A 19,899-nucleotide genomic window follows, 5' to 3' on the forward strand; every position below is an offset into this window, starting at 1 on the left:
CAGTCAATGGGAAGTGGTGAATGAATTCTTTGAATTGCTTTGCTTGTGCATGCAGCTTCTGCTTTACCTATTAAACTGTCTTTATCTTAATCCACAAGTTTCCTCACTTTTATCCTTCTAGTTCTCTTCCCCATCCCACTGGGATGGAGTGAGCAAGTGACTGTGTGGTGCTTAGTTGTTGCTGGGGTTAAACCACAACAGAATAATCTATGAAATGCCTGTCTCTCCCATCCCATGGTAAACTAATTTTAACCTAATGACTCAACTGCAGTGCTGCCTTCTTCAGCAGCCATTACAGCGGGCATGGTACAACATTTCTGTGACACACGCTTAACTTTCTCTTCAGAAGCCAGCCTGATAATTTTTGAGCTAGTGAATGTTTTAGGGTATGGCAATACTTTTATTTGTTCAGTGAAAATAGTTTCTTAGATGGAGAAGTCATTTAAGTGCCAAGTGGGATGGGAGGGTTTCTGGGTGGTAGCTTCCTGTTACTGCTGCCCTTCTTCCTCCTTTAGTGCCACCTCCTTCTCCCTAAGAAATCAGATGAGGATTTTAGCATTCAGCACCTCTGACAGCAGAATGGAAGGACAAGATCCCATTTTTTTCCTCTTCAAGGGCTAAATGAAGAGTCGTCCTCCTCCTTCTCCCAGAGGGAGAGTGAGAAACAAGGTGCTCAACTCTTACTGACTGTTTTGGCTGTGTGGGCATGATTCAGCCAGGGACCTTCTGCTGGTGCAACTGCTTGCACTGACAGCTGGGAAGGCTTCACTTGGCCCTCCAATACAGCCTCCAGCAGCAGGAGGTTGTATTTCCAGACTCCCTGCAGCTTTCTGCTGAAGTCTTCCTGCACAGGCACGTTGTCTGAGACTGTCTCTGTTCATCATCTGCAGAGATATGGGACTGTATAGCAGTGGAGAGCAGCCCCTACATCAGTATAACTCATCCCTCTCGGTTGGGAATTTGGGGATTTGAGTCCTGGTCTTTCAAATGGATTTGTGTTGACAAGTTTGGTCATGTACGTGCCCAGCACATTGGTTTGGTGAACAGGGACTTTTCAGTGATTAAGGCAGACTGAAAGAGGGTGCAGTTTCTTAGAGTACAGAAAAGAAGACAGAGAGCTTGCCTTTAGCTTTTGATAAAAGAAAGGAATTGTGCTTGGGCTCTCTCCCTGAAATACCTTGGTCTTCAGAGCTGTCAGTCTGACATTGTTCTCAGCTGAAAGTTGCTCAAAATAGAGAGGAATAAAGCAGCAAGAAAGATGCTTGGAGAAAAAATGCATATGTTTCACTAACAGACCATAATGTGCAAAGTGCTGTTTTACAGATCAGGGTAAGCACAAAAAAATTAAGAAGCACCAGAAAAATTACACTAGGTCAGCAGAATATTGTCTTAGAGATTCCCTCGCAGATTTAAGAGGCAGAGGAAGTGAGCAACAGACAACTCAGAGCTCAGCCTGACATTTGCGGACAGCGTATCAGTGAGTCTGAGTTGTAACTGTAAAGGTAAATGGGACACTGATACAGATGAGGTGGCACTAAGTGTAGAGCGAATCAGCCTTACATGGCAGCAGCTCCCTTTAGGACTCATCAGGTGTACCAAGTGTGAGACAAGCATCTTGGATGAGATGTAAATGCTTCAGCAGTAACTGTATTTCGGGAGTAAAGAGGCACCAAAAGGTTATAGGAGAAGCAGAAATGTAAGAAGCAGAGGGGAGAGAGCCAGGGGTGAAATTATTCAGCAGAGGAAAAACCCTGCTCGCTGGTCTTGTGATAAATAAAAATGCGTGTTTCAGTGTATCATAAAAAGTCTTTGCCTTTTACACGCATATACTTTAGCACATCTGTAGCCAGCATTAACACACTTGTACCAGCAGAGTTATCTCAAAGAAGATGGTGTTACTCTTACTTTCCCCTCACATTTAAATATTCAGATTTGTCAGAAGAGCAGAGGAGTTCTGTGTTTCCTGGCACAGCTATATACTGAAGGCTGCTCCGTCTTTCCATCTTCCAGCAGTGTGTCTGGGATTTCTGTGCATACCTGGGGACAGACTTCTTTCCCTGTATGCCTGACTTTTCTAATAGAAAAGTTTGCACATGAGTGCTTATGTAAGGGTGTATGTGTGCGGGAAGAGTTGTCGAACCTGAAAATTACTTTTTCTTTTCCTTTTTCAACAAGTTTCAGAATTGATTTTTAAAGCTTCAGTGCATGTTGGAAAGACATTTAAAAAGGTTTTAAAATTCTGGATTTTGGATGTGGAGGTGTTTTTTTTCTTTTTTGTCTTAACCCAAGGAAAAAAAGAACACTGCATTGTATTTTTCTGTAGGAAAAAGAATAATTGAGTTTGTGCATTTATTTCCACAAAACAAACAAATGCTTCTGAATATGGCATGTGCAGTTCCTTTTTTCATTGTGAGAGAGGTCTTTTTCAAGCACTTAAAAAGCTGGAGGTGAAATGAGTAATATAGGCACCATCTCACAGGTCTGGCATTAGCAGATCTCCATGCCCCTTTTAGTATCACTGGGAGTTTGCTTGATGTGATATGAAGAGGAGAGTAGTGTGCAAATGATTTTCGCATGAAAGGAGATAATCTTTGTAATTTACCCTGTCTCTGTCCTGCTTTAGTTCATCAGCAGTGGAAATAAGCAGAGTTTGATGTTTGTTTTCTCTGTGGGCTCGATGCTTTGGGTCTGTTGCCAGATGGTTAATACTGGCTTGAGTGTGTTACTGGAGCTGCTCCCTGATAGAGAAGGTGGAGAACAAGGAGGATGCCCACCCTCATATGCGCTGCCACAGTGGGGAGAAATGTCAGGCCCTGGGTATATTGTGGTTGACTGTACCAAACCAGCATCTCTCTGCCTCCCCACCTGTGACAGCACAACAAAAAGGGGTAATAGAAGTATCTGTCCTAATCTTGCACAGATGCACGGTCTGCAGCCTCCTGATAGGAAAGGAAAAAAAATCATCTGGTTGAGCAGAGCGAGTGCTGGCATGAACTGTCTGCATTGTTGGGAAAAACACCTCAGGATTGAGAGGAGGGAGAATGTGTTCCCCTTGACTGGGGTTTAAGATCTTTTATCTTTGTAAAGATAAATATATGTCTCAAATGTAAACTGAGTAATCCTCATAGTTTGTCTACCCAGGCTGCAGCCTCTGTGTGTGTGTGTGTGTGTGTGTGTGTGTGTGTGTGTTGGCACAGGGAGGGTGAAAATTTGCTTGCTCTTTTTATATTTAATGGTGCATCCTGGGAGATGGCTGGGTGCTGCACAACCAAGGGTTAGTGCCTGATGATGCATATGCAGCCCTGGCTGGTGTGGTGGGGGCTAGCCCCACTGCACCCCTCCACTTCATGGCTTTCTGTGATAGACCTGGGAAGGGAGTGGGAAGCAAAGGTGTGCAAATCCATGCATGATATGGAGATAGTGTACCCTTTAGGCATGTTGGACTGAGTTGCACTCTTCCCTTTGTGCAGTGTTGCCAGTTTGTTAGCTGCAGATAAGAGACAAAAGCTTTTACAATTAGTATTTTAATGGGAGAGAAGAGAAATGACATTGTGACCCACTTACAAATGTGCCCAAGATCGGCTGGATTGCAGCCCACACTGGGGAGAGTGAAGTCCTGTTTCCTGGGGATTAGTCCAGAAAACCACCCCTTGTTATCGGTTCTCACCATTTCACAAGCCTAAGCGAGCATATTCTGGTGTTTCCAGGTATTCAAGAAGCGTACGCCTTCCAGTTGTCCGATTAAAGAAATCCCAGATAGCGTGGGGATCGTTTCAGAGTCTGATGAAGCTGAGATTTCCTAAACTCAGTATTTATAAGCCCTCCTGCTAGAGAAGTGGAGGAGGGAGCTTCTTTCCAAGAAAAATGTAGGCTGGGTAATCTGACATCATTCAGAGTCACATCACCCTACACCCACCAGAATTCAAAGATAGAATGGAAATGGCATAATCTGTTCTCAGGGTAACACTAATAGTACTGCTCCCGCAGTTCATTGTGCATCGTCCCCACCCCACCATCGCCACAATTAACATTTCTTGCAGTGACTTTGAAAACTGTTGCCATAACAAGGTTGCTGATCAGCAGCTACAAAAATCTTAACGAGGTACCTAATGCAGCTTTTTGTTTCCATTATTTTCCGCTTAATATATTCTGAAAAAGTCAGGAGGTTTTAACCTTGCTCTCAGCGGCAGTACCCTGGCATGTTTAATAGAATACCACTTCATTTGTACTGAAACTAGTGTACACTAAAAGGGCTTGGAGACCCTGCTAATGTAGTCAGTCAAATTGGTGCCTGAAGCCAAAGAAAACGTATATCTGAACACATGTTTTCGGTCTTGAGCTAAAAAAAAAAAATTCACTTCATGTTGAATAGCCTCTTCCAAGTGCCGCAGTTAATAAGCCATGTTGTGTTTTTACTGGAAAAGTATGCTTCTAGCCAAGCATTCTTTGCATTTTTCCCAGGATTTAGTCATAAAATCACTTCAGACATATTGCAAGTATGAAATGTGTGCACATCAGATAAAGGGCAGCAATTTTTGTTTTGCTGTAAAAGCTCCATGGAAACATTTTTATCACCATCAAATGCATTATCCCAAGAAGTCTGGCCCTTTTCTTTACTGTTAACATCTAGCTGGATAAGAAAACACTGAATGACAGAGACCACGCTAACAAACTGTAGGTGATGGTGATTTGGCGAACAAATGCACGGCACCGTCCCTTTGAGTTTGGTAGCATCAGAATCTGACTGCATTTTGTGTATAGCCCCAGACACAGGTATCTGGCCCTAATAGGCAGCCGGTGTGCAGATGTACATCTTCAATCCCTGCTGCCTAATTCTGTGTGCATCAAAAAGTGAGAAACCTGGCGACTTGATGAACTATTTTAAGCATTATTATTTCAAGAAATGATTTACGCAAGCGAGAAAAGCCTCTAGCACAGTCGGCAGCCTGAGCCCTTGAAGGCTGTCGGATCTCACAACACACTCTCGCAGCCCCCTCTGGCTGATGCTTGCAGCATCGTTGCTCTCTGCTCTGGAGCCAGCTGCAAAGTCTTGCTGATGGCTGGAGAAAAACCTTCTTGGAGGTGCGAGGGGCAGAGGGGCCTGAGATTCCTGGAGGGAACCTATGCTAAAGGCAGCAGCAGTGAGGTTTTAAAAGAACAAGTGTATACGCGGTTCCATGTATTGGAATAGAGCGATCTAGCTATCAAACATATGTTCACACATACACAGTATACAGAGTAATGTGTATATACCACCTCGCCAAGCCAATCTGTGTTCTGAAGAAGAGAGATATTTAAAGCAGCTCTGCAAACTTTATAGCACTGGAAGAGACTAGCTGGTCTTATCTCTGCGGGGCTTGCAGTAAAGCTGATCTGATCTGCATTTCTTTGTGTATACAATTTGAGTGTGTATTCATGGGTAGCTATATCAATGCTAAGGAACAGGCACATGGATTAGGAATACAGATGAAAGGGAAAAGTCCCAAGGATCCAAGAGGGGTTACCCAGCCAAAAAAATCCAAGTTGAACTGCATGAAAGTGTCACGGTGAGGTGAAGTGTGGAAGGAGAACATTTAAAAGCCATCTCCATGGGCTAAGGGAGCACTGGGAGCATTGAATCATCACTATTTCACTATTTCTTTGGGACTGGCATCTTTGTCTTCACTTCCTGTGGCAGGGCAGCTACCTGCCTGTTTTGAAGAGCAGTCAGGAGCCAGGAGAGAGCTAGGACTGACTATGCCATGCTTGGCCTTTGCATGAAGAAGTAGTGTGGAAATAGCAGGGTGAGAACTTGTTTGTCAGCTCAGCCCAAAGGAGTCAGAAAGCCCTGCTGTGTACCAATGGTGGTGTAGGGTGCTCACCACCTGCCGATGGTGGGTCATACTTCTTGACAGACGAGTAAAACATCAGTTCTGTGATGTTCATTCTTAATCATCTTTAGAAAAGATAAGCTGATAGGTTTGGGTCCGTCTGCAACCAGCACATTTGTTAGTGAAATTTTTTGCTGTGCTGTAATGTGTAGATGTGCATGGTTAGATGTTGAGTGCAGTTCTCACCTGTTGCAAGAGCCTATGATGGGAAAGTCAACAACATGCAACAGAAATGTTGGTCCTAACCCATTCCTTGTGCCATGGGAGCACCCTGTGAAGCACCTGCCTCTCTGGTTTTCAGCTGGCTGGCAGGAATGCCCCCTTCCACCTCTAGCTTCCCAGGAAAAATCCAGTTTCTAAGCCTAGATCCTCTAAAACAGCCCTGAAGAGGAAGAAGTAGGACATGGGGTCATCAGAGATAGGATTAGTTCAGTGCAGCTGTCTCTCTGCTCCCTGGCATCCTGTCTGGGATGTGTCTGCTGGAGCCTTCTGAAGGAAGGCAGCTCCCCAGGGAAGATCTCGTGTTCGCTGGCCAGCCTCCACTGATGGGAGTGAGCTACCAGCAGAAGTCAGAACAAGATCTCAAAGGCAAGCATGACAGCAATAGTGAGGGCAGTTGGTCTACTATCTTACCTTTCGCAGGGTTGTGGTCTGGAGATCCAGTTACAGGTTTGTGTGTGGTTCACCAGAGAGATCACACTGCATTCATTCTGGATCAGAGGAGGTTGAGGTTTCTCCCGTTATAAACAAATCTCTGAATGTCCTTACTAGTTGAGTATCTCAAATATTTGAGCACTTGGCCTTTTTTTGACAACATGGCATATTTTGCTTGCATGCACTGTAGCAGCTTTCATAGAAGTGGAACTTGATTCCAATGCTGTCTTTCTAAATGCCTTTTTTTATTATTATTGTACTTAATCAATCTTGCTGTGTTACTAAGAGCAACATCCCCATCGGCCAATCAAAAAGCTGGAAGTCTTACATGGCCTCGTGTATAGCCCGGCACAAAGCTCCCTTTCATGGCTTCGGCTGGCTGCATTACCAGCCGTGCCGAGATCACAGTCCCGATAAAATGGTGTTGAAAGCCCTGAGAGTTTCAGGCTTCGTGCTCTCTGCTGAAGGGATAATTTTAGAACGTTCTTCCCCTTGATAATAGTAATTTTACAGCAATGTAACTGTTGGATTTAAGAGTTAGATCAGTGTAAATGAAGGCAGAATCAGATCATTTCTTCTGAGGCACGGAACAAAACTCTTTGTATCAGCAGTTATAAATGTGTAAAAAAAATCCCAATGTGCATACACACACAAAAATCTGCACCCTCTTAAGACAAGACTGTAAATAATTAATATAATAACCTGCTTACAAATTCAATCTAGGTACATTAAGTTAGTCAAGGCATTTCACACTAGTCCTTTTTCATCTTGTTTCGCTTCCTGTACCCCCATGAATGTGGGTAGCTTCCACCTGTATGAAGAGCAAGCAAGCATTTTTCCTTTTAGTTTGAGAGCTACATTTTCAAAAGAATCACACCTCTTCCAGGTTTCCAAGGATGTTTTCCTGGGGGTTTTTGTTTGTTTTCCCATACAGATTTTTTTCCGTGTTTCCAAAAAAAATGTTACACATTGTATCCACATTCCTAGGGGCAATTTTTGCAGCTCTTGCAAATAAAGTGCTTAACAGCTTCTTGCAAGGTGATTGTACTAAACAAATATAGTAAATAATCATGAAATTGCAACGTGTCTCATTTACACTTGAATGGAATTACTTAGATGTGGGATGTCGTGGGACAAGCGGCTCCAAGTATGCTGTGTCGGGTTTTGTGTTCTCTAATACAGCAGCTTTATCACTTGCATATATAAAAAGCATGACACTTTGAAAAGGATACAGATCTCACTTGACTGTGCTCTTCTACAGGTGACTGAAGTTAGGAACCTAAATAAAGCTGGTCTGATACTCAAAGGTGCTGAACAACTGCATCTTCTGTTTAAGTAAAAAGGAGGTGCAGCTGCTGAGCCCATCTAAAAATCAAGCAATTTTTTAGGTACCTAAAAATGAATTTAGAAGCCAAACTTAAGAATACAAGGTTCAAAATACTGGTCCACACAAAGTCCATTTTCAGTGGTGAACTGAGCAGGGACACAGTTGTACTCAGATGTTTGTGCAGAGCTACCTGTTGTCATTACAGTAAACCCTTTTTGGAGAGGTGCAGGACAAAAAAGGCTTTGTTCAAAACACTGTATTCATAGAGTTACAGAAATTCATGAAGGGATTCAAGGACCCACAGTATCCGAAGTCATCTTGCAAATAGATCACAAGGTAGAAGACCCAAGTTCCTTGAAGACTTAAAAAAGTACTTTTGCTTCTCCAGAATATAATGGTTGGCTCTTTCCAGCACCCTTATGCACCCTGGCTTTGCTACAGTAGTGTAGGTCATCTTATCAGGGGTGTAGAGGTAAAACATAGCTCCTTCTGTCTGTAGTTCAAGTGAAAAAAACACGTTGAATTTGGCCTCCTGTACCGCAACCTGGGTACAGGATCTACAAAATCCTTGCCACAGCTTACTCTCTCTGCAAAGGCTTAGCAATTTTGCAATAGGTTTTGGCGGGGTTTTTTTGGTTATGTTGGGGGGGGGGGGGAGGGGGAGTTGGTCTTTTTTCAGAAAATCAAGGGACAGTGCTAACAGTACCCTAAATCTTTCCTCATTTGGGCAATTCAGTGAGTGTCGCAGAAGGCACTGTATGTATTTTCATGTGACTTGCAGGAGCAGTACATTTAGCAGAGAGAAGGTGAGCCAGCTGTTATGCTTTCTTAGTGATGTAGGGATGGGCTAGATGAGTTTTGCAGTGGCGAAACCTTCTGCTGTGTTGGTGATGTCCACCTAGTTCCCTGCTCCTGCCAGAGGCTTGCCGTGGGCTTGGGGTTGTTCCATATGCATGAAGGCAAGAGTGCTGAGTCCTCCAAAAAGTAAGTTTGTTAGACACCATTTACATTTAAAGGAAGAAAAACACTGATTTCTGCTTGCAGCTACTTGTCAGCCAGCCTTCTGAACTTGTGTTAGATTTATCTCACTTAGCTAAGCTGTGAGCAGACCCTGTGCACCAGTAACAACAGCATTTATACGCCATTTGTACAGCAGTGAAGTATGAGACAACATGACTCTTAAATTAGTTTTCTGTTATTTGATAGGTAAGTGCAAATGCCGTAGAGTGTATTAAACCCTTCCTGCATCTGCTTCTCCTGTGCGCAGTGTTGTGATACGGTTAAGTGACCTGTAAACTCGTAACAGATAAATGTGGTTAATAGCCATGGCCTAGCCCATCATTCCTTTGGGCAAGTGTCGTGTTAGACAATACTTCCAGAGGGAGGTCATCAGGCTTAGATCCAGTGCAGAAGTGGACTTTGGGGATGAGTGTATACCACCAATTGATTTCAGGGAAAAGGTCCTCTGGGGATTATACACTCATCACGTCCTTAAGAGATCACTGCTATGACCTGTGCATTTCTGAATAATGGAAGAGATGTGCCCTTGGTCACGCAGCTGGACAGATTCTTGAGCACCTACTGCCAGTATGTTGACATGGGTAAGTTATTCTAGCTGGCCTGGTGTTGATTTACGACCTTGTATTATGGCTGGAGTCTTCTTGCCTCTTTGTCACCAGAGTGTGTGCATACCTCCCTTGCTTTTGCCCTTATTATGTCCTTCTTTGAAATTCGTGCACGCTCATGCAGCTGGGTTTATATAGGGTGAAATGTCCTCAGATCACAGCTAGATTACGAGGGAGAAATAAACACAAAGTTGCATGCATAGCTTTGTTTTATTTTAGGAGAAGAATTCAGAAGATCTGAGAGTAAAATTTAGCACAGAATGTTTAGATTTAAATATATATATATACTCTTCGCTTGACTTGCCTTTGAGCATTTTCTTAAAAGTACTAAAAGAACTCTTTTAATGAAGCATAAAAATTGATTGTTTCTTGCCGGGAGGGATCATCTTCAATCTTCAGATACTAAAGACTTGATGAGAACCACAAGAAGAATATCTTCTCGAGTCATTTACATTTTTCCCCTTTTGCAGGCTTATGTAACCATGCAGAAAATCTAATAATAAGTGTGCTATTAGTATCCAGTGTGGCACCTTCTGCAGGCTGAGGTGTCATTTTATTACAAATAATGGTGCAGAAATGTTGTAGATGGGGAGAGCTTCTGTATGTGGCTTATTTGAGTAAACTTTATCAAAAAAGATCTTGGGCTAATTGATTCCATCTTTGCTTCTGTTTGACTCTTCTATTTTATTGTTCGAGGGAGGAAAGCCTGGCTGCTTGCTTTTGTTTCTGTGAAGTCTGGCATGCTATTAATGGTGTTGGAAGGAATAGACTCGTAGCAGTACTGAGAACCAGGTGTCTTGCGGTCCTTTATTTTTACATACAAGCCCACCCCTTCTTTGTTCACCCACCCACAGGCTCTTGAGGATTAAACCTGACCTACAAGCATCCCTTTCAGTTCTGGTCTCCAGTCATTTGAGCAGGGATTGACAGCCTTGTGATGAGCACTCGCACAGGCAAAGCCACCAGGCTGATCTGCTCTTACAACCTTACTGCTGGTGAGTTCAAACTTGATTCAGCTCCACAGTTCTCACTGCTGGGATTGCAGGCTTAGCTTGAAGATGGGCAACCTACTGAGTGGCAGTATGCGATCTGCAGGGTCTTTTCTTCCCTAACTATTGCAAATTATTCCTCTTTTCTATTTTTTGGGGTGGCTCTTCCTATCTCACTTGTACCCTGCCAGCAGCAGTAGTCACACCCAGAGCATCATCTCCCTTCAAAGGTGACTGCAACGTGCTCACTTTCTAGGTAGTTCCCTTCCTTGTGGCATCTGTTCTGGTTTTGTGCAAGTTATGCACTCAGCTGTTTCTTGAGGTGACTATTTAGAGCATAAGTCCTCTCCTCTGTGGTTGTTACCATGTACTTTGAAGACACCATAAGAAAACTATAATAATAAAAAGGGTGATGCTACTTTTGTGTAAGTTACCTCTCTAAGCTGAAAGAAAAGAGAGCTTTTCTCTTTCCTGAAAGAAAGGAGAGGGTGAAAATGCCATTGATGGCATCTCCCTGGTCTGGAGTGTCAGTGTGATTTTCTTACCAAAAATGGTTTAGAAATTGTCCTAGTCACCAAAAGAAACTCCTGAAACCTCTAGGTGTGTCAAATGCCAGCTGCCTGTGGATGCCTAACTTCAGTCTCCTTTGTTCGCACAGGGGTGCGGTCTCTCATGAATGTCCATCCCGGGTTTGCTCAGTGGTGCTGACTGGCACAGTGCGGTGCCAACCATCTTCCTGGCTGCTGCCTTCTGGCCATGCCGTTCTCCCTGGTCAAGTCATGCCAGGGAATGAGGCAGCACCTTGGGAGCCCTGCCATGGTCACCTCACAGCCTCTCAGTGCCCCTCTCAGTGCCAGGCCTTGCTCTTAAGAAGCTGAAAGGTCCAGGTTTAAAAACATGTTTAAATGTGAGTGTGGCCTACGGCATAAGGGATGTATCCACAAGCTCACCAACCTCATCTCCCAGGAGTTTGGAGTAGCTGGTGCTTTGGACCTGCAAGCTTTGCAGGGTGGGGATTTTAGAGGGATGGTTTGGGATAGGAGGTAACCTAACCATTGCCATCCATAGCTGTTCCTGGCTTTTATAAGCAGTAAGTCACTGAAAAAAGGGTAACCCCACCCCAAAGCACACAGGAAAGAGCCTGATTGCTGTAATCTCATATGAAACAGCTAAAGGAAAACAGTCAATTTTTCAAAAGTGTTCAGTACTCTGCACCAGCATAGCAATGCCAGTTTGGGGTGTTGAATATGTCTGTTATTGTCACAGCTGATAGCATTCAGTTATATGTAAAAGATTATGCACAGTGTAACTCTGCAGGGTTGGTTTACTGTTGTTTCCTCCTGTATGTTTTCCTAGACAATTTAGCACTTAGTTGTAGGGTCCTAAACCTGTAAGTTACAGAGTACCATGAAATCCCAGTAAAGCCAATGCATTCAGCTCCTTGACAGATTGTAACTTCATTTGATGCAGTTTATGGTGGTGATTTGGCAATAGGAATAAAGCTATTTTTAAAGGTTGTTGTGTTGTAAGCTTTTATAAAGCTGTACTCACACAGTGGATCTCTTTAAATCTGTACTTCTGCCTGCTAATCCCAGAGACTTATTTCTTTCCCCTTTGGTGTTCTTGCTTTGATTTTTTTTTTCTTTTTCCTTAATAATGTATTTTCTTTCATGGCTTCTTGTAGTTCCTTAGCTTTGCAGCCCTTCTCCTACTTGGGTGGGTCTTTTTATGTCTTTGTTAGCTGGGGATCGTTCCCAGCAGTGGTAGCTATGGGACTCTGCCACTTGAAATGCTCATTCAGAACTATATTGAATAATTTCCTGGCCCATTTCCCTTCTGTTTTACTTTTAAACATGTGATAAGTTTGTTTACAGAAGCTAGGGTGGTTGATGCCAACCTAGAGGAGGGCTGTATTCACAGGCCGGTAACATGGGGAGGGTTGAGCCAAGTGCCTGCCATACTCTTGTACTCACAATAATACAGAGGTAAGCTATTACAGACTTCAGATCTAGAGTCCAGTCCAACCTTGAACCCTTCCTGGGAAAGCCTGGATTTTGCTGTTTAGGACTCACTTAGCATGCAGCATTTGTACCATTGTCATATGCATCTTTTCAATTTGTTTTCGTTGGAAGGATGACTTAACTCAAGGCTATTCTTCACGTGCCATTTAAAGGCTTTTCCAGGCCACTTTTTTGAGAAGAAAGCTGATTATGAAACTTATGCAATAGCAATTGCTTTGCTGAACTGGCAGAAGCCATTCTCCAGTGTCCAGTCCTTGTAAAACTCTCTTACATAGGGAAACCTCTAGGGACAGCAGTGCAGCTCTCTTGCAGTTGCGAGGTACAGGCCATTATATTGTGGATGGATATATGTAGGTGCATGTCCATGCATCTGTTTGTACCATTGAGAGCTTGGCGGTGGACGTACACAGTAGAACTTCTGCAAGGGAAGAGCCAGCCCCTCTCATGCTGGAGGGAGAAGAATGTACACTGTCATATGTGCTGGGTTTTTGTTCCTCTTGCTCCCTCGTTAAGCTTTATTGGCAAAAGGAGTACAAGGTCAAGACTGCGCTGTTTATTTTGCTTCTCAGCTAACTGAAAAATACAGCCTTGCCTCACTGCAGCCTGCCAGGGACCAAACTTAATGGTCAGTGTTTTAATGCAAGTGGCGCCAGCCATTAGGCGAGCGGTGTAAACGGTAGTTCCTTACCAGTGGTTTGCTGTATTTGTCAACCCCTTGCTTGCAGAAGCACATGGATGGCCAGTGGCTGGAGGGGAGCTGCCGTGCCTGGAGACCTCAGACTCAGCTAACCACTGCAGAAACCTTCCATTGTGGAAAAAGAACCACTCTGCAGTGGTACCCTGTGCTGTTCCCTGAAGGTCCTTTTCCTCCCTGAGGTGCGGGGACTGCATGATGTGTTTTCTGAGGATGCAGAGGCTTGTCTGTGTGGCTCTGGGAAAGCCTGATAGCCTTGGTTTAGGTTCAGAGCTGCTTTTCAGAAAGCACAAGCATAAGGGCTTTGGTCGTATGTCCAGAAACAGAGGCATCTGAAAAAGCCAGGCTATCAGAAAGCTTTTGTCTTTTAACCCAGTTGTGTTTCTGCTTTGCAAAGATGACATGCATATGAGATGGCGTGATGAGAGACATTGTGCTGGGAGCTCACGATCACTGCTAGGAAGCTGTGGGGAGGAGGAGCAAGCTCCTTCCCTTCACGGGTTTCACAAACGGGAGCTTTTCTGGTACTTGGTGATCATCACATTCCCTCTCCCGTGACAGGGAAGGAGGCTGCTCCCCTTTCAGCCTCTCCCACTCGTAAGCTGTTTATTCACATTAAGTGGTGAGGAGGCTGGATGAGCCGTACTTCTGTGGTGTCCTTAGTTAACACAAGGATCTGACAATTGTATTTCTGATTATTCTTTCACCATCCCTACCTTTTAAAAATATTTCTCTTTAATTGCTGCTTTGTCAGCTGTGCAATATTGTACTGGGATCCAAAGGTGCTTGTTAAATAAGGGATTTAAGGCTGCAGGGGATTGAGCTGATCATTATGAGTCTGAGAATGGGACCTGTGAAGCATGTTTTCCAAGGCCACTGTGGATAGTCAAATTAAATGAATGGTTTTGTGCTAAACATTTTTTTCAAACTTATCAATTGCATGAAAGCTGGGAGTAAGCCTTAGCAAGCTGGATGGTGAAGGCTGGAGAGCCACAGGTGCTACCTGTTTCCCTTGCACTGCCATTAATGAGCAGTTAAAGACTATATCCCAGTCCAGTGTTTCTAGATACTTCCATGTTTTTCGTTGCCCTTCCTTAAAAGTGGCCCAGAAAAGAGGCCAGTAGGCAGACAGCATTAGGAATATGCAGCAGGGAAGCAATTGCTGTACAGTTGTCCCAAGATGCTGTGGGGCTGCCATCAGCCTTCAAGTTGCTTGCTCAGTGGAGGTGGTCAGTGAGGGAAAGGAGCTGCAGGAAAGGGGTGGAGAGTGACAAGTCTGCAGTAAGAACCGCAGCTCCTGCCAAAAAGCAGTGTAACAGCTGTCATGCCTGCAAAAGCCAGCTTACTTTGAGCATCTTCTCTTTCCTCTGTGTAGGGGATGGATTGACTGATAGGCATCGATATGGTACTCTAGTGTCTTGCTTGTGCCCATCGGGTCTGTGTAGTACTCTGGATCTTTTTGTGGGAAGTGGGTACAACCCCTGTTTGTGCATCAACATGCTGCGGGATGGCATGCAGAGTCAGATGGTAACTCTGGGGCCCGCACACCACACTGCTCTGGGGCAGATTCTGCTGAGAAGGCGGAAGGAGAGGGAGGGCAAGCTGCCTGCGGGTAGAAAAGCAAGGAGCCCTGCCCCAGCGACAAGTTCCTGCCTTGTTTGCTCTTACAGTTATTTTTCCAAAGATCTGTAAAGGTCAGGTTCACTTCTAGGTTTTTTTTTTCTTTTTTTCATTATCTGTGCCTTAGATAAGAAAAAAAAATAGTTTGAGCAGCTTGAGCTGTGCCCTCCCAGGCTTGCCTTGGCCTGCACAGCCGCAAGAGGGACATTGTTAGGCAGTTGAATCTCCATACAGCAGGGTGGTTGCATCCATAGATCTGCTTTCTGCTGGGCTTTGGGACTTAAGTTTTGGATGGGAAACGGGTGAGAGGGAGCCAAATCTGCATGAGGTCTGGTGCAGCAGAAGACAGCAGAGGTTTTCCCTGATCTCCTACGTAGGCATCAGATGCATCAGTCTGGTTTCCAGTACTGACTGGCCAGCAGAAGCAGTGTGAGCCCAAGGGGAAAGACCATAGCTAGGGGACACAAAAGGTGAGATGAGATATATTGAACTGCCCTGAGAGTCCAAAGGTGGTCTCCTCAGCTGAGGGTCTGTTCTCTGTACAGAGGCCTCACTGACTTCTTGCATCAGGGGCAATAGTGTTTGTGTTTGTGCCGCCAGTGGGAGGTTATGACTGAGGCTGATTCTCGCCTTGTTTGACTGAAGTGCTATGAACTATTCCTTTGCGAAGGGAGGGAGACTAATGGGCAGGGCTGTGGGAACACCCTCTTCACCAGTACACTTTGCAGTAAAAAATGTTACCCCCGTGTGAGGTCTGGACTCCCTGGTGGCTGCAAAGGATGTCATGGGTGGTAACACTTCCTACATCTATTCTCTGTTGCTAACGGCCCTGGTTTCACTATGCACAGGCATGACCCCTTTGGGGCAATAAAAAGCTAGTCGTCCTTCCCTTAAGCTGTCAGCAGTGGTGTTTTTTTCTTTCTGGTTTGCTTTATCATTGTTTTCTCTATGACTGTAGAGGATGCAGGCTTTCTCCACTCTAATCCCTGTACACTTGGTGTGTGGGGTGTCTGTAATATTTCTTCTGTGTCTCTCTCTCTTGCATCAGTAATTTAGAGAAGGTACAGGTTTATAGCAGAGCTGTGTGAATCCAGGGGGTAAAAAAATAGTGCTGCCTGCCTTGTGTTTTCTGTCTTCATACTGCATGGCTCAGAGAAGGCATTCATGTGGCAGGAATGGTGGAGTCTGATCAATGAAAGCATGGGCTGATAGGATCACAGGAAAATTTGAACTGATGCCTTTTTCACCTTCTAGAGATCTTCCAGTGATGAGGGAGAGGTTTCAGGGGCACAATTTCCCCTATCTGTATGCAAAACTGGGAGGTCCTGAGATAAATGAGCATAGAGGGCTTTACTTTCATCATTTCTCCCCTTTTCTTATCCTGTGTGGTATGGAAATGGTGGCTGTGGTCAGGATAAGAGCTGGAAGAAAATGTGGGTTTGTGCCTTCTGCAGGTAACCTGATTTCTGTCCACAAGTTCAGGATCTGTGTTCTTTTTTTTCTTGCTACAAAAGCAGATTTATTTTTTTTTTTTCTGCTCTGCATGGCTCCAGAGCTATCCAGGGGAAAAATGCAGTTGTTGTGGCGTGCCAGCCCATGGCTGTTAGCCCTGCAGGGTATGTCTTTGCTATCGTTAATGTAGACCTGATGATGAGTAGAGGGACTGCTTGGCTGTACTTCTCCTCACTTTCCAGGAAATCAATTTGACTTGCCATTTTGAATTCAAAACCCTGAAACAACAAACAGCTCCTGCCTTGTACTTAATAGTGCGAGGAGTGAACAGCTTGGCCATGCAAAGGCTGGACATCCCCCTGGCAGAGTGAGGACTCCAGCCAGGCAGTCTGGAGGAAGCACAATTAATTTATTTTCTTCCGTGATCTGTGAACCTTCTTGGTCACCAGAGCATTGAGACCGTCAGCAGTATGATGTGCTGGATCTGTCCTCACACACCTCTCTGTGACTGCCTGACCCCAGGGCTTCACTCCTCAGTAAGCCCAAGTGCCTGTGGTCCTCTGACTAGGCTGTCCCCCAGAAGTTGCAAACCTGGGAGCTCCATTCACACTGCTGGTGTATTAATAGTGGCAAAGCAACATTAGTGTTTTCTGCTAGACCAGTACACCAGCTGAGGCTGTTCAGGGTCACCAAGTGCTGCAGTGGTGCTTTACTGCTTTCTGCAGGCTCCAGCTTGTGCTGAGGAGGAGGGAAAGGGGTTTATTAGGCTAATAGGGATTGTGGGTGGAGAGCCATCCAGATGTTTCAGGTCTGCTTGCTGGATTCATGTGTTCAGTCCAAGAAGACAGGCAAGTCAAGGAGCTGAGATTGTTACCTGTTCTGGTCTAAATTTGTGATAAGGTAAATGAAAGTCTCCTAGCAACAGAGGTCAGCATTTGCCCGGCAGTGTATATGGTACTCCCCTGCAAGGTGCACTGATAAATATGTTTTTTCCACAGTTCCATGTATCTGCAAGTCTGAAGCCACTGTTGCAATCGCTCTCACCTATTTTATAGGCCAGAAATGGGTTTTAATTAAAGCTCCTCTGAGATTGTTTAAAAACGATCGGATCCTCAGTTACTGGGTGAGTAGCTCAAGGGTATAAAGGCTGCCTTTGTGTGCATCATGTGAAATAACATGAGCCAAGCTTTTCCCAGCAAGAAGAGCACTGAAAGCAGCCCCTAGTACATGTAAGTGGTGACTTTTCCACCTTCAGTGAAAGCTGGGTGTTATAGTATAACCTGGGTCACAGATGCTCTTAGACACAGACTTCACATATATAATCTTTCATGGATTTACTTTTGCAGAGCAGAGTCTAGAGCCACTGTGCTTTATCCCCTAAACTGCTATGGCTATGGGTTGACCTTGCAGAAAAGAAGAGAAGCAATGTCCTAGCTGTTTAATGTGGCCACCATAGAGAAACAGTAGCTGTAAACTGGAAAGCCATTTCTATCTGAAACATGGTAACTGGGGAGGAACCATGTACATGCCTCTTGGATGTGATCCACCTCCTAAAGGGACCATAGTAGCTGTAAGTGGATAGGTAGGAAAGGCAGAGTAGGATATGCAACCTTCCCACAGGACAGTGATATTTGGAGCTCTGTCTACTTAGGATAATGGCTCAGATAAGATGTGAAAAAATGGGGGAAAGTTGTTTAGTGCGCTCCACCTGCTAATGCGTACAGAGAATTTTGCATGGAAATCAATGGTGATCCTATTGGCATTGCCATTGACAGCACCCTGGTCCTCGAAGGTGTGCCCAGATCCAGAGGGAAAGGCATGTCCAGTGGAGGGTAGGCATTAGGCTGAGAGGGTCAGGAGCTGTCTCCAAATTGCCTGAGAAACCCAAGCTTTCAGTGGTAATTAGGGACTTCTGCTGAAGGGCTGAGAGCTTTTTGTATCGTTTCAGGTCCCTGAATAAGCTCTTTTATAAATTATCTCTTATCCTCTAGCCTTTCTGCTTTGGTTTTCCTTAATTTTGCTTTACTTGGAAGGGCAAGATTTGACATACAGAAATTGCTTCAAGGTGATCGTCCACGGCTTGCAGAAGATTTTGATGATAGCGTTTAGCAGTTTATAAATGCAGGCTCTCTTTTAGTTCTCCACAGACCAAAATATACAAATTAAAACTTTACTGCTAAAACAAAAGGGAAACTAAGCAGATAAAACCAAGACAAAACATTAGGAAACCAGATTAATTACATTCTTCATGATTTCTATTCTTAACTCCTATTACAGTGGGCACAAAATGCTTCCTTTATATCCCCAAATGTTCAGCCTAGAATTACGTAGAAAGAATAGCTGTGGGCACAATATACACCCTGTATTCCTTATTGTAGTTTCCATTGTGGCAATCCAAGTCAGTGTTTTCTACTCTCCAGTTTTATCAATCTGAGCAAGTCTGTTCCTGGGGCTCTCCTGAAAAGCAGAATGGTGAAAGTGAAAGAACATCAGTCTACAGAAATGTCAGAAGAAATGCTTTCCAGTATGGTGCAGATCATGAATTTGGCTTCAAAGAAGTGATTTATACTTTGAGATTTTACGAAGCAGCTACATGGAGGATTTTTTTACTATTGGACAGGGCATGCTCCCCACAAGGTTACCTCTTTAAGCATTTTCTTCACTAACAGGATTGCAGACGAATAGTTTCTTGCCTTTATCCTCCTGTTTTATCTCTGCTCTCCCCAAGAGTCCCTCTTAATTTCTCAGTTGTTCCTTGGGGTGATATAAGGACAGTGTACCCAAAGTGGAAGGTGAGAGAAATGCAGTGTTAAAACAAACTGAACCTGGGATGATTTGCCAGGACTAGGGAGATAACTGATGTGATCAGGGTCATTTCACAAACATCAGGGGACAAGGGTCAGGAGTAAAATCTGTCGTTAGCAAATCTGAAAGATAGCATTGCCCTGAAAGTACGGAGTCGATCAGAAACTGCTAGAGTTTTCTACTGAATAAGTTTTCAATGACATCAGCATCAGTATTATTATGAGAAAACAGAATTATCAGCAATTATTTTTCACTTCTAGAGGTTTAAAATACCTCGCTTCCCTGTTAAAGTCAATTGAGTACTGGCACTAAATGATGTGCAAAGGAAGACTTAAATAAATGAAGATTTTTGGTGATGCTTGAAACTTAACTCTGTTACTGTGCATTAATGTATGTTTTGGTTTACTGTGGTTTGGTGACTGCTTTTAGGTTTTTTTCTGGATGGCTCATGCCAGCGCACTGGAAAGCTTGCAAGAATATTAAATAGAGTAGTGATGAGGGTATTGACTGAAATTCAGTGCTGGTAACTGAACTGGGAGCAGCTTCCAGTTGTCCACACTCCACCTCCCTCCTCTCCCCTCAGCCCATTTTGCTGGTGTTTTGAAGAGGATATGCGCCTTTTCCTTAATGCTGCAGTTTTTAACGTGACCTTTTAATGCAACCTGCTGCCAGTGCCTGTTTGCAGCATCTCCTGAATAAGTCAATGCATTTGTTCCCATCTGTGAAGTGGAAGTAATAAGAAGAGTTCTCACTCTGCTGGGATGCGATGACGTTAAGCCATTAAAATTTGGAATAGGTTCCTTGTGATTTAAAGATAATGTGTGCATGTCATTAACCTGTGA

At 44.1% G+C, this 19,899-nt stretch overlaps 1 protein-coding gene across 8 annotated transcripts in view; it reads left to right on the plus strand.

The window, feature by feature from the left end:
• ATXN1 (ataxin 1) overlaps positions 1 to 19,899 on the plus strand; it is a 226,535-nt gene that overhangs the window by 165,085 nt on the left and 41,551 nt on the right. The window contains exon 2 of one of the 8 annotated variants that reach the window (XM_061449523.1): positions 10,331 to 10,471. The exons of the other annotated variants lie outside the window; for them this stretch is intronic. The gene's annotated coding sequence lies outside the window, so the exon portion shown is untranslated. The remainder of the gene's footprint in view (positions 1 to 10,330; positions 10,472 to 19,899) is intronic. 8 annotated transcript variants of the gene reach the window in all.

Source organism: Pezoporus flaviventris, unplaced genomic scaffold (assembly GCF_033815535.1).
Source record: "Pezoporus flaviventris isolate CSIRO_AGI_PZ_B2104156 unplaced genomic scaffold, CSIRO_AGI_Pfla_v1 ptg000007l, whole genome shotgun sequence".
Taxonomy (NCBI): domain Eukaryota; kingdom Metazoa; phylum Chordata; class Aves; order Psittaciformes; family Psittacidae; genus Pezoporus; species Pezoporus flaviventris.